Source organism: Pezoporus flaviventris, unplaced genomic scaffold (genome assembly GCF_033815535.1).
Source record: "Pezoporus flaviventris isolate CSIRO_AGI_PZ_B2104156 unplaced genomic scaffold, CSIRO_AGI_Pfla_v1 ptg000007l, whole genome shotgun sequence".
NCBI lineage: Eukaryota > Metazoa > Chordata > Aves > Psittaciformes > Psittacidae > Pezoporus > Pezoporus flaviventris.
In genome coordinates, this window is record NW_026892555.1 from 9,480,832 (window position 1) to 9,496,055 (window position 15,224).

Below are 15,224 nucleotides of genomic sequence, written 5' to 3' on the forward strand. Positions count from 1 at the left end.
TTTGTGCGGATGCATTGCAGAAGCTGAACACCCCGTGCTGTCAGCTCTGTACTGCAAAGAGAAGGCAAAGGGAAGATGCTGTGTGGGAAGAAGCTGTAATGGAGAACAGTTGTTTTTCCCTGGCTCTCTCCTATGTAAACAGCCAGAGAACACCTTGAATCATCAGCAGGTACCAGATAAACTCCAAAGCATTCAAGAGAGAATGAGAAACAGAGGAGGGAAAATAACCCATCCATTAAAGAGGCGGTAGGATGGAGAGGCAAAGCTTTATGCAAGGTGTAAGTCTAGAAAAGCTACAGCTGCTGGTAGGAGGAGGTGGTTATTCATACCACCTAATTTGAAGCAAAAGACTTTGTGTGCAGTGGGAGAAGAGGGTCCCTGGCTCCTACTGGCTGTGAAGCCTGAAGTTATTAGCAGTGCATACAAGGACCTTCCAAGCAAAGATGTGTTTGCACAGATGTACGCCCTTCTGTTTTAGTTAAAAGGACATCCTCACTTCCCCTCCTCAATCCCATGTCCTCCTGGGCACACGCACAATCCTCAGAGCCTCCATCTGCAACAAAACCTTGACGCAAGCACCTCTGACCTACAGACACAAATCCATTTATCGCCAGGCCTGGAGGCTGGACAAAGAGGAGCGGTGTCTCAGAGCTGGGTGCCAGGGCCACTCTCTGATTCAGCAAAGCCCTTGATAAGAAATGTCATCCTCCATTGAGTAATTTTAGCCCACAAGATAAGAATCTCTATCAGGCTCAAACATATGGCTGGCTGCAGAGCACGCAGCAAAATGAGACGGGTAATTTATTTGCTTGTGCTAAGAGCACTCCCAGACTCAGAAAAGCTGATGCAATGAAATAATAAACGCCAAATTACACTCCATCCTTCTTTGGAGAGATACAAGGGCTTGTACGTCTCTCCACACATCAAGCCACCAAGGAGACAATAACACTACACGACTAATGAAGATGGGGCTGTGTGGGATTTTCTAAGGTCTGCTCCTCTTAAATCCTACTTGCTACACAGGGACTTGTACTCACAGGTATGACTGGTGCTTTACGAAGTGCCAACAGATGCTTTCCAGGGGAGGAAAAGGAGGGGTTACGTGACAGAATTACACAGGAACGATGGCTGAACTCCAGTCTCCTGAGAGAAGCCCTTGCTGATAGAGCAGGACCATCAGTCCACTCAGTGCTGCAATGTTCCTCTGCCAAATCCAACTTAGCACCTCTGATTTAAGTGACCTGGGCTAATCCATATAAACATGGCACTGGGCAAGACAATGCCTGACTTAGGTTGCTCAGAGTAATGAACTCACCGACCTGAGCTTTGACAGGAGCATCTGATCCATAGGGATAACTCAAGGACACCCCCAAGGAGTTCTTAGCACATTTAACCACTGCTTACTGGAAGGACCTGCCGGGGAAGGCTCTCCCCTAGAGAGCTGTTTCTTACCATCTTTCATCTCTTGGTTATCATCAAGGGAGACATCAAACTCTCTCTGTGCAGCTACTTATATTCCCTCTCATCTTCAAAACCATGGCTATTGTTCAATGTGTATCACGTGATCCCACACAATCCCTTTTCAATGGGAGGATTTCACTCTCAAACTGATTAACATCCAAATGTCCACTCTGAAACAGAAATTCACACTTGGCTTGCAGATATCTCAATTTGGTGCTTCCAAAGAACTGGGCCAGACACAGATTTTTAAAGCAGCCTTCCTCTCTCTGATTCAAACCCGCCGTAGAGATGTAGTAGACATGCACTTTGTCATAGACAGTCTCTTCACTGATGTGAAATCAGTGTTGTTTCCTGGCCAGTAGTACCTTCCCATCACGAGATCTACCCATGTCATTGGCATTCTCACTGGAAATATCAGCAGTTAAACCAACAACTGAATGAGTCACAGAGATGATAAACTTCTTGCTAATCCTAAGAGATGGTCCTTCCATCTGTGCTGAGACATGGGGTGACAGGGATGAAAAAACCTCTGATCTGCAAAAAATCAGGGGATTTTAAACTCACTGGAGTTCAATTCAGCATTTTCCATCACTGCCAGATTTATTACGGAAGGTCTACATGCACATCCTGGCATGGCCTTCATCACTGCCATCATGACAACATCACACAGAAACCTCAGAGTAAGAGTCTGATGAACGCTTTCCACACTCACCACCATACAGCCTTCACATGAACCAGCCAGACTGCACAACATGCAGCAGAGCAAAGCCACATGTCCCTCATGCCCATTGAGTTGTATTGCTAGAAGAGACCAAGCTTAAGACATCCCTCTGGCCAGCCTTCTCCTCTGAGGAATGCCTGGAGTGCTCCAGAGCCCAGGGCACAACAAGCAACAACCCACACATGTTTATGAGAAAAATCATTTGCAGCAGAAGAAAAGCTAAAAGAGAAATCAAGCTTCAACTTTCTTTTCTGCAACCAATGTTTTTCAGTTCTCCAAAGGTGATAAATTGAAAACAGGAAAGTTTGCTCTGTTTTTTTCAGCTCCTGTCTCTCTCCTCTTGCGGCTTTGGATTGAGGCAGTGCAATACATACAGCTCTTCGTGTATCATCAGTCTGGAAAATACTACTGTGCTCTGGAGCTGCAAACAGTGCAGGTGAGTGTGAGACTTGTCATCCTCACTTCCAAAAATAAGGCACCAAGTTCTTCTGGCATAAAGTAAAGGCACAAAGACTTCTCCAGAAGCAACGCGTTTAATATGTATGTCTGTGACAAAACAGATGCTTGAAAAGTTAAGTCTCAGATACACGGAGAAGTAAGACTATAGAGATTTGCTGATCATTTTTACATGAAGCCTGCTCAAGTGTCTGCTGGCCTCTGCAATGGGCTCTGCAGAGGCAGGTACGGGTGACATAGGACACGGGAAGAGGACAGGGGAAAAGGATGGAGGTTGGGAGCAAAAAGAGAAATCACTCGATCAAAAATCAATGTCTGGACTCATCCCACTTTTTGCCTGGTGGATATTTGACTGGGATAGGAAGGAGAGAAAACGTTTGGGTGGTTTGGGTTGTTATTTTTACCTTGTTATGAAGCTGCAGTCCCATTCTGGAGGTCAGGAAGATGCCTTGTATCACCACCTCTCCTCCTTCTTCCTGTATCTTCCCTTCTGCATATTCCTATTGGACAAAATCCTCTCTAAAATGAGAGCTAGACTCCAGTCTTTTCTCCTTCTGAGTGCTCCCAACAGCAACACAACATTGATTCTAGTTACTTGTGCAAAGCAGCCAACTCCATTCTTTCTCCTTGTGTGATATTGGAGATACAAACTTAAGCTCCCCTGCCCCCAAGGACTAGGGGAGGGCAAGTTCAGGAAGTCTGAAATACTGTAATCCAAGTGAAACTGTGGCTCGTCAGGCTCCATCATCCCAACTGTGGATGCACCTGTAAGGAAAATACAATTTTAATACCTGGATAGGGACAGACTGACAAATGTTCAGGTTTTATACATGATTTCTGTTAGTATTATAAGAATAATGTCTGGTTCACCCTTCAGGGGATACCCTGACCCTGCAGTATTGATGAAAGAACACCTTGTTCGTGCCTACAAATTCAGCCAACAGAAGGTAGTACTCAAACAGAGATGAACAAGGGGTTGGACTAGATGACCTTTGAAGGTCCCTTCCAATCCGAGCTCTATGATTCTATGTCAAAGATAGCTTAAAAAAACCCCAGTTCTATCATCCTTGGAGGGTTTCAAGACCTTTTTTTTCCCCATTATAAATGAGTGGGGGGAAAAATGAAGATAAAAAACCTTGACATTTTGAAGATTGTTAAATTCAAACTAGCTTTGATCTGAAGCACTTTGTTTCAACAGTTGGAATTTTTCCCTTTGGTGTCATTAACTTTTACACTTTTCAATGTAACTTGCTTTAGAAACAAAGAGTCATTTCAAATACCAATGCAGCTGGAAAGTTTAGGTACTGCCAGAGGCAAACCCTCTCCAAAATTTTACTCTACTTTCCTCAAAAAGGAGGATTTATTGAAGCTGTCTCTCTCCTGAGGGTGCACTGAACTTCAGCATGGTGGCATAATGGTGAAAAGTACCCAGTCAGTTCAAATGCCGACAAAGGAAACACCGAGCTACTTTCATCAAATTAAATGATTTTAATACACAATGCAATACAGTTACTTCTACATTTGAATTCTACCTAAAACCATTCCAGTGCTCAACTAAAGATTCATATAGATTCATACAGAGTAGTATGTCTAGATTCATATAGATTAGTATGTCTACTCATATAGACTATATTCACATTGGTATGTCTATTCATATAGTCTATTCATATAGACTACTATGTCTAGATTCATATAGACTAGAACCTTCATATAAGGTTCATATAGACTAGTAAACAGACTACATTGCATGTTGATTAATACTAATGTGACATTGATCCATGGATGCAAAAGACTCGTCCAGTGACAAGACAGGAAAGCCTCCAAAAATCAGACCTAGATTAAATTCTAAGTTTGTCAAAACTAGCATTTTTTTGTGTACAGACAGAAACAGAAACACAGCAGAAAGATAGGAATTGTAAGCCCTCAGCCATGACGGTGGCAATAACATCCACAACTCCAGAGATGGGTTTTTCTGACCATCTCTTGCTGCTTTCTATATTTACATGTCAAGCGTTTATATGCTTCTTCTGCTCCAAGACCTGCTGTGCTGTTTCTGGGCCCAGCTCTCTAAATGCCCCACACAGACATACCAAGCTACTGTAGGCTCCTCTTGGGTCATACATCATTATTCGTCACATCCATCTCCATCCTGCAAAGCACTTTCCCAGGCTTGCTCCCTGCCTGTAACCACACATACTTGATGGCCCATCCTTGGCCAGGTCATGGTGCTGTGTGTGTCATGCGTTGGAAGGGAAGAAACATGAATAGGATGAGATCTTCACCTTTGGGCCATCCATCTCACCTACCACATCAACGTCTCCTCTCCATTGAAGTCCTTTGTTACACCCCAACCACATGCTTCCACCTTCTTCCCGATTTTAACATGCACAACCTGCAACATCACCTCACCACCCCTGCAAGGAGATGACACACTAGCCCTAATTTTGGGTGATGAGTTCCTTTTTCTTGTGGCTGCCAAGTACCTTTCAAGACAAAGTGTCCACATCATTGCTTTCCAGTGAGCAACACAAACTGCTCTGCTCTGAAGACATGTGCTCTGTGACGTGTAGAAGTCATTGAGGAAGAGGGAGAAAGAGCAGTGCGTTGTCAGGCGCTGCAGCACACACTAGGGCTGGAAGGGCTGTGACCATAAAACAAGGGCTTGCAATGTGCAGCCTAGAAAGAGACTGCATGGCACAGGGCATCTGGAATTGCAGTGTTACCCTCAGGCTGCCAATGATATTCCCCAAGGCAGGGCACGATGCCGACACAGTGACATTAAAAGCACAGCTTCCAGTAGCATCCTGGCTGCCCAAAGCCCTGGCACGAGGCAGTGGAGCTGTCCCAAAGCTGACCCTCCCTGGGAGGAACACCACATGCTGAGAATCCTGGCACAGGGATTAGCAAGGCAGTGTTGAAGTGCTAAACACGGATACAACCGGGGAGTGGAACAGCTTCCCGCAAATAAGGGGACAGGCAGGAGTATCTTTTCACACATTGGTCTCTGTACAAGCAGAACTTGTCCTGTTCTTGGCTGAAGTCAATGTTCAGATGGACAATGTTCTCGCCCACATGGCTCAGCTGCAGCAGCACACACAGACAGTGACGTGTAACCAGGCAAACCTGGGGCATAGTACTTACGATTACATGCTAGACTACCTCCAAACACCCTATCTGAATGGTAAAAGCAAGAATAATTTGGGTTACAGTCTGGAGTGCCTTCCTCTCCGCAGCTCCTCAGCAGCTGGATGTCCCTGCTTCTGCCACTACCTGATTCCTGCATCGCTCGTAAATTAGCATCACACATAGCAGCAGGCAGCAAAATGCACCAGCAGGGCTGCTGAAGGCACTGACTTCAACAGTGGTTTAAGCAGATGTGCTAAGGAAACATCTGGTTGTTATTACCAAAAGGCTTTCCAGGTTGCCATTCAGATCAACACCTCTGTTTCCTCTGAGTCATTATAAATACGTAAGAAACAACATAAAACTGATAGTAAAAGCACCCCAATTGGAAATACAGCCAATCCTCTGTGTCTCACATCTGGAAATACACTGACCCAAACCCTCCAGGGGGGCACTCAGCCCATGACTCTCAAGCAAAGGGTTTGGTGCTACACTCAACAGCCAGCAGCAACAGATCTGGCTGGCACAGAACTTGCAGGTTAACCAACTCCATGGTTAATTTCCATGGGAGAAAGCAATCCATTAAGAGCTGAAGAGTTAAAAAAAAACCTGCAGGACTCTGGAGCCCAGTGGCATGCAGTCTATCCTGTCCCACCAAACACTGGAGATACATCTCAGTGTTATTTCCCTGTTGGGAACCACTTGCCTTCCCCTCAGTTCTGTGGAATACATTCCTAGCAACTCTCAGCTATATTAAGATTTTTGACATGCGGCTGGTACAGTGAGAAATGTTAAACTACAACTCCTTTCAGAATACAAACCAAGGGAAAAATACATCAAAAAGACTAATGAGATGTTTGGCGCATAAAACAAATGGCTACATGGAAACTTTTCAAACACACAAGGCCTACAGGACTGGCTGAGGCAAGAGGCATAATTAGCCCAACATGAGCTTCAAGGCAGGTCTGCAATGCTTGGCCATCCAAATGAAGGATGTCACGTACCAGCAGAGAGGCCCTGTTATCTTTGGGCCTTGGGTTGGCACAGCCGATGGGAGTGTGAGGTTTAATGCTTGTACCCACGCTGCAAGAAAAATGCTGGGAAAACTGGAGTGAGTTCAGAGGACAGCCGCAAGAACAAAACCAGGCTTGTACCGAGGAGCTCAAGGAAGTCAATCAAAGAGAAAGTTAAAAGGTACCTCGCAGCCTGTAAGTACCTGTCAGGAAGAGTGCTCTTCAGCCTACCAGACACAGGCATAACAAGACCAAAGGTTGAAAGTTGAAGCTCGGCAGAAAACAAACTAGAAACAAAGGTACCGTTTTCCAACACTGCAGGTAATTAACAGAGGGAAAAGTGCCACAACTGGCATGGCCAGTGATCCAGCACTGTCGATGCTTAGAGTGAGATTGGATTCCACCCCAAAAACGCACATCTGGGTCCGTCCACAACTGATGAACCCAGAGTGGAAACTAATTCAAGGAATATCTGTTACACAGCAAGTCAGACTAAACAAGCACCATGACCTTAAAACCTAAAAATTAATGTGGTACAAAGAACAAAGAGGCCAAATTATCAGTGGTTGGGCCCTTACAGCCCCAGAGGTCAATCTGCACCCCATCACTATCAAGATGTGGGTTTTGCTGAAGAGCAACAAAAGCGCCAGATTCCCACCATGAGCAGCAAAGTGAGATGCTGTTACAACAGAAATCCACACTGATATTTTGTTTTCCAGCTAAAGAACTAGGAAAAATCAGAACCAGACCAAAGCAAGTAAAAACATTACACTGATGGGGCAGAAACAAAGCACAGTATAGGAAATACGCTTTTTACAGTGAGAAAAATCATACCCTGGAACGACCTCCCTGGGGAAGTGATGGAGTCCCCATCACTGGAGGTTTTCAAGATCGACAAGGTGCTAGACAATCTCACCTAGGTTACCCTTCCCACGTGTTGGACCTGATGAACTTTCAAGATCCCTTCCAACCTGGGCTGGTCTATGATTCTATGAAAAGCACATAAAACTCTCCTGACTAGAGGCACTTGAACTAAAGGAACAAAGCTCCAAACTCTGAAACACCCATTGATGTTAATCATATTTAGGATTCCAGGTTTCCTTTGTACTTCTCAACTCCAGTATTTACACATCTGCTGGGTTCTCCTAAGCCTCAAAAGCATGTCCCAGGATGCAGCCCCTTACTGCATTTTCCCTTAAACAGCTGAAAAGCCCTAAGGATGCAAATGCCCTGGTCCAGCCCTTCCTGCAAGCAGAAAGCAAATCATAGTTCCTGGCTGGTTTGTATGAAGTTTCCATCATCATGATGTTGGTTTATGGTTGTGCATTTCCAATACCTTCCCTCACCCGTTTCTTCTTCCTTCAGGGCTTAAAATGTGCAACCCCATCCACTGTTACAGCAATAGCATTAAGAGAGTAAACTAACCTACTGCTCCCTAAGAAACCAGGAGACTGCAGTCAAACCCAGCCTCCTCCAACCCTGGACCTGCACACAGCTGAAAAAGGCTGGGAGTGCTAGGGATGGGGATGAGCTTTTGGGGCTGCAAAGCATGGGAATCAATTCCTAAGACTTTAAGGACTACTGAGTCACCCAGGCTGAATCTTGCATAAGGGAGGTCACAAGTTTCACTCATTTACCTTTGATTTGAGCTGCATTGCTGCTGCTTGCCTAAGCCTCACCTTCCAGGGAGGCATGCAGGCTCCATGCAAAGATCTCAAGATATGGAGATGGCAAGTCACCTTTTTGATGGCTGGCTCGAAATACTTAAAAGCCTTTGGTATTTAAAAAAGGCACTTTAACTCTGATTTATCTGCATTTCATTTGCGGCTAGGGGCGCCTGTGATATAGCTGCTGGCTGCGGGAGGTGCTTTGCCTGGTGATTTCCTCAGCTGTTCACAAAACTCTTCTCCAGGAGAAACCCTGGGGCCCCTGAGCTCCCTTCCCTGCAGACAGCCTGTCTTCTGCCCCCACCCTTTTTATTTCCTTCTAATCACCAAAGGAGAAGAGGAGCTTTCAAAGGATTTAGCACAAGTGCCTGGCAGGGAATCCCTGCTGCAGGTGGCTGGGGGTGACACCGCTGTAAAAAGGAGAGGGGAAAATGGAAAGGAAGGGCAGAGCAAATACTTTCATCCCCATTGTTTCCATTCCAAGGTGAATCCGCCCGTTTCTCCACACCCACTTTTTTCCATGGTTTTCCAACACCTCCTGCTTTCTAACAGCTCTTCCATATACTCACACCATGTAAGGATGCCCTTCCCCAAACATCCTCTTTGAATGCCTCACGACCACAAACTCCTGTGACCCCATGTCATTCTCCCACAGCCTCATTAGTAATAATTATTACCCAAGTTACTAAACCTTCTCCTTGGTGCTCAGATCTCAAAGGGCAATTCTAAACTGGCTCCTTACAAAGTGCTCATCACTGAGCAGGGAAACCTGGGCTGAAGAAGATGCTCATGGTCACACCAAGTACTTCCAATAGCAACAGGGATCTCATATCTAGTATCATTCTCGTATCCAGGGCACAAGTTTTGAAAGCCTTGTACCGATGCTTCATTGCTCCCACAGAAGACTCCTTGGTACTCAAAAGGTTTATTTTTAAAATGCACTTGTTTATCTCTAAGCCCAGATCCATTTCCAATTTATGTCAGCAAAATAAAAACCAAAACGCAAAACAAACAAAGAAGAAAACAGCCTGCCTGGCTCGGAAGCCTAAAAATAGACCTGCATATTGCAAATAGTGAACTGTCAGGTAAAGGCTGGGGATTGAAGGTTCAGATGAATAATGTGTTTGGTTTTCCTGCTTCAATACTTTCCTGCTGTTATCATTGTACAAATAAGTCAGCACACACTAATTACCCTGATGGCAATTTCCTGGGAGCTGGTACTTAAGTACCAGGCCAAATTCATTCCCAAGCTTCATGGGCTAGTCCTCCCCACACACTCCCAAACAAACAGCCCAGCTGCCAAATCACCCTGTCCCTTCCTCCCTTGCTGCCCTGCCAATGCAGTCCCATTCCTGACTCCAACAGCGCCTGCAGGATATGCCCCAAGCGAGACATCATTCTTGACCAGCACAGTGAAAGCCAAGATGCTAATGTAGATGGCTCCAGCAGCGCCTGAACCCAGACTTATCTCATTCAAGGTGTTCAATGTATGCACAAATTGTGGAACCCAACCTGTATTCGTGCAGCAAAATCTTGGGAGAGTACAAACACCTCTTCTGCAAAGCACACACGTTAAGAGAGAAAGGATGGGAAGGGAAACGTCTATGAAGTGTTTTTATAAGGCACCCAACAAACCAGTCTCAAGCCCCTTTTAGCCCAAAACCATCCCACAAGGCTCACAGTTTATATTCATGGGTGAACTACATCAAAGAACTGCCTGAACAATGCCTGTGGTTTCTGCTGGGCTTTTTTTTTTCCTCCTGCTTGGTATTTATACAGCCCAGGATTTGCACTGTAATTCAGTCAAACACATTAAAGCAAAGATGAAGGGAATTGTTACCTGCGCTACCTCCCAAATGGCACTGAATTTCAGTATAAAGCTTTGATGCAACCCCAACCCAAATTCAGGCTGTTTGCTGAACAATACAAACCCAGCATTCTCCTCGTGGGGTATTTTTCAGCCTTTCAAGGTCTTTTTGGGGGGATGGTTGGCTTGGTCTGGATTTATTGTATTATCATTCCTTTCTGCTTTCACTGCAAAGGGTTAAGCGACCTTTTCAGATCCTCCCTGGATGCAACTCCATGCGTAACAAGAAAGCTTCCACCCCAGTGAAAACAACTTGAAAGAAGGGCAGTGACCCAGTCACAGGCTTAAGTTTCAGGTCACAACACCCCTGCTCAAAACCATCCGTCCTCCTCTGGCTACAAGTTTGCTGCAAGTCACCACCCATTAGAGTGATTTGTCTCCAGGATTTATATAAATACACCTTTTTTAGACCAAGCTGTTGTTAGCACCCCCTCTTGAACCTGGCATGAGAGCTGTGGACTAGCAAAGGACATAGCATGTACACACTGATGCAACATCCCCTTGCATCCAGTAAGAAGTGCAAAAAACCACATGGACCATTAGGAAAAATTAGAACTGCAGTAGTGAGCTTTGATTTCATTTACTCTCAACTTCTGCAAAGGAATGGGTGTTTATAACCCCTCTAACCTGGACTCATGTACACCACATTGCATGGCAGAATCAAAGCCATTTGGCTAGCACAGGAGTATCACGTCCTGCTTAAAAGCCCTCAATCAAAGAAAAAAGGTTTGGTGTTAAATGCACAATGCTGGGGGAAATGGTGCATCTCAGAAATGCCACAGGCTGGAATTAGGCTGCAGAGGGGAAGGATGTGTCCCCTTCTCCACTCTTTCCAAAAGGGGTTCCCTCAGACCAGTTACAAAGAGTCACCTGCTGGACCAGAGTACTGGGAATCACAGACTCATAGAATGGTTTAGTTTGGAAGGGACCTTTAGAGGTCATCTAGTCCAATCCCCCTGCAACGAGCAGGAACATCAGTGGCTCCATCCCTGTGCTGCAGCAAGGATGCTGGCAAGCAACCCACTGCTGAGAAAAGAGCCAGCAAAAGGTTCAAAACCCAGCTCCACGCAAGCTATACAGAAATACAGCTTCTTCAAGGGGGATCTTGGCTCACCTGGGGCAACAAGAACAAAAAAAGCCATTGTGGACGTCCAGGCTCTGAGCCTGGTATGGGTCCCAGCTCCTCTCAACCTCATACCTAGCAGGGATGGTCTTGCTCTGGACCGATGCTGATACAGTATCAAGATGGAATACAAATAGGGAAAAAAATGAGGATGTAAAAAGTATGGAAAATTCTCCCAACCTCCACCACTTTGTGCTGTTAGCTCTAAAAGCAAGAGAGCAAAGTAACAAACTGTGTGTGTAGGTACCTGGGTGCGGAGGCTTTCCCATTTACCATCATCCAACCAAACCACCCTGGGGAATGGGGCAGAGCAGAGAGGCAGGAAGCCCGAGGAGGTTCCTGGTTCAGGTGCAACTCCCCAGGTTTCGGTGCGATTACGCCTGGGAGTCTCCCCCACAAGCTTTTTGGCACCGTGATCTTGTTTCCATTCGTTCCTCCCTCTCAGCCGTGCCAACACACGCCAGTTTGCCATGCAAGACCACAAACTGGATTGGGGAACCAAATCTACACAATAACAATCCAGGGGAAATTAAAAATGGAGTAATATCAGCTAGATGGGTCCCCCTTCTAAGTGGGTTCAGTGATATCCTTTGCTGTCAGCAGCCTGAAATGGTTTCAGATGCAGCAGTGCAGAAGGATGCCTGGATTTCATGGTAACACTGCTTGGCTGCTGAAGGGGATGACCCACCAAACATGGCCATGGGCTTTTATCTGTAATGACTAGATGTATTTATATGCACTGTCCAAAAATTAGATTGAATTTGGCTAAGTTATCCTATTTCTCAGTTGACTGGCTTACTGCATGACCCCATAGCACCGGAGGAATCAGCCAGAAGTATAGGCTGCAAACCCAACACAAGCTATTTCTGGCTAGATGCTAAACAGTTGAACCCATGGATGAAGCTTGGTATACACCAGAGTCAACACAGGACAACCTCAGTTTCCCTGGAGAACAAGCAGTGAAGAAGTAATAAGATGCTGATCCCTTCAAGTGCAGTTATCTTGTACCTTCTTATATACCCACGTGGGACAAATATGCGCATTTATTTTATTATCTGCTGAAAGTACTCATGCTATGTCCCAAAAAATTCAGATGTCCTTCGATGCCCAGAAAGGCACCTCCTGTGGGAAGATGCACGAAAACCCCTGTGCTTTGCCTCTGCAGGAAGTTTGGAGACTGATGTATGCTGATACCAAAGAGCAGGATCTGCATTACTTAGTGATGGCCTCTAAAAAGGCCCTGAGCCATCCACTGGGGAGGAATTTGCAACTGAGCAAAGAGAGTGCTCAGATCTCCCCTAAACACACACCACCCCCTCGCTGCACACACTACATGTGCTGGGTCAGCATGGGTCCTCCACTCCTGCAGCTCCTGCAGCTCTATGCCAGGGCCAGGGAGATGCTCTGCACACCACCATTGCCCTTCTGGGTTAGTCAGGCTGCAAGTTGCCCTCATTGAATCACAGAATGGTTTGGGCTAGAAGAGACCTTTAAAGGTCACCTAGTCCACCCCCCCGGCAATAAGCAGGAATATACTGAACTAGATCAGGTTGCTCAGAGCCCCATCCAACCTGACTTTGAATGTTTCCAGGGATGGGGCATCTACAGCTTTTCTGGGCAACCTCTTCCTCCTCCTTGAAAGAGATCAGCAAGCAATACACACACCCTACCTCCTAAAAGCACCTGAGCTGCTCTGGGTGCTACACTGTGATGGGTCTGAAGCATGAGTGATGATGACACAGGTCAGTGGGAAGACACGGGGACAGGACAGCGGTGTTTCACCCAGTAACCTCAGTAATGCTGAGCTCTGCCAAGCTGGCAACCATCCCTGGGGAGCTTCTGAAGCCTGGCTCTCTCCACTTTGGAAGGGGCAGAACAACTCCCTTCTTGGCTCTGACACTCAGTGACACCCCTCTTTTTCCAGCAAAGTACCCAGTTTGGGTACACCAGCTCTGGGAGGACCCTGCAGGATAGCAGCACCAGAACTGGGGGCCATGACTTCTGCCCTGGAGATGTCTTTCACCACCACAGAGCGCATGGGGAAACTTAGGGCAAGACCTCCACCCCAAACCACAGAGCAGATGGGGCACTCACCCAGGGGTCCAGCAGAACAGCCCAGCGTGCACAGGAGGAGCTTGGCCATGCAGGGCTTTACCACCCTGCTGTTAATCACAGCCCAGCAATGCCCAGGGCTGCCAGCCAGTGCGAGCGCTGGTGAGAACAAGCCCTGGGGAAGAAACCCAGCTCTGCACCCTGGCTCCGCAGCCCGGCTGCTCCACGGCCAAACAGGAGGAGAGGCACAGCTCACCCTCTATGGAGCACACACCCTTCCTAATGAGAGTCGACCCAGGAGCTATGCGGGAGTCGCGCCCATTCCCAGGCAGGCTTCAACGCCAGCGAGAGCCAACGCCGGAGCCAGGCAGCCTCCGAGAACACAGACACGGTTTGGAAGCTTTGCTTTGATGCTGGCTCACCAGCCAGCCCCAGCACCGGGGAGGAGGAGGAAGGATTGTCGGCGCTCACCCCGCTCCCCTGCGTGTGCGTACACGCGGGGCTGAGCTCAGCCAGAGATCACAGGAGAGGGATGCAGCAGTTGCTGAGCAAGTGTGGAGTCACCAGCTATGCCCTGCCTGGTCTGAGACCTGAAATGGCAGCGGAGCACGCACTGCTGGACGAGAAAATCCCATGGAGAAATGCTGGTGCAGCAAGGATGCTATGAAAGGATTGAGCATCGTCCTAGGATTTCAATACTCCGTTATCTGCAGTTGATCTGAGATCAGAGTGCCAGGACCTCTTCTCCAAATGTAAATGTAATCTCCAGATGTGTTATTCCAGAAGACACAAATATTTTTTTATCATCTGTGCCACTGCTGTCAGCACAGTAACGATGTCAAGCCTCAGCCAGAAGCACAGCAAGGTTCAGGGCCTTGTGTTAACCCGTCTTGATCTAGCTCTAGAAAGCCAACAGGAGCAACAGGATAAATACAAAGGTGATATGATAGACAAGATTTCCCAATTAAATTCTCAACACTTGCACCTGACACACCCCCATCCCCACTCCTATCTCTTTTAATTCCATTCCATAGATCTCAGAGCACTTAAAAGACTCTAAGCACTGCTAGCATCGTCATCCCGATGGAGAAACTGCAATTCAGAAAGGCTGAGCAACCCATCCAGCATTGCCCAACCAGCCGCCGGCAGAGGAGAAGGCAGGACTGGTTTAGCACAAGTCTCTCCATTCCACCAGGCTGCCTGGCTGCAGGGTATGAGTTCCTGGCAGGCGAGCCGGGGCAGTTGTTCAGCACCACTGTATTTCCCAGAGCGGGGTGTGCCCAACCTTCACACAGCATGGAAAGCAGTGGCCACTGTCCCTGCTAAGAGGGCAGTCTGAAATACAGCACTTGTTTCTTTCCTTCCTCCTGCCCCCATCAGAAATGAGCTGGGTTTAGAGCTTAGGAATGTAGACTTTCTGCAGAGAGCAAGGGCTGTCAGAAAAGGTGACAGATGTGCCTCAGTTTCCCCATCCACGACATAACATTGATGTTTGCAAGCAAAAAACACTGAAAAGCACTGAGGGTTTTTGTTACTCCTGTCTAGTCACAAACCCTCTGTGTCCAAGGTCCAGGTTAAACAACTACGGACCAGGCTCACCAGGAGAAGGCATTTCTGGGAAGCAGGAGATATGTAATGTGGAGTAGACCTCACCATAGTCTCTGTCAAAGCACACAGGACTTTAAAGTTGCCCAAAGGCCACAAAGCTGGATCCTTCCATTAGGCACAAAGCCAGGGCCTG

At 46.9% G+C, this 15,224-nt stretch overlaps 1 long non-coding RNA gene across 2 annotated transcripts in view; it reads right to left on the bottom strand.

Moving 5' to 3' along the window:
* Window positions 1-15,224, bottom strand: part of LOC133266298 (uncharacterized) — a 131,059-nt gene that overhangs the window by 27,504 nt on the left and 88,331 nt on the right. For both annotated transcript variants that reach the window (XR_009742307.1, XR_009742306.1), the window contains exon 3: window positions 3,043-3,403. This is a non-coding gene — a long non-coding RNA (uncharacterized LOC133266298). The remainder of the gene's footprint in view (window positions 1-3,042; window positions 3,404-15,224) is intronic.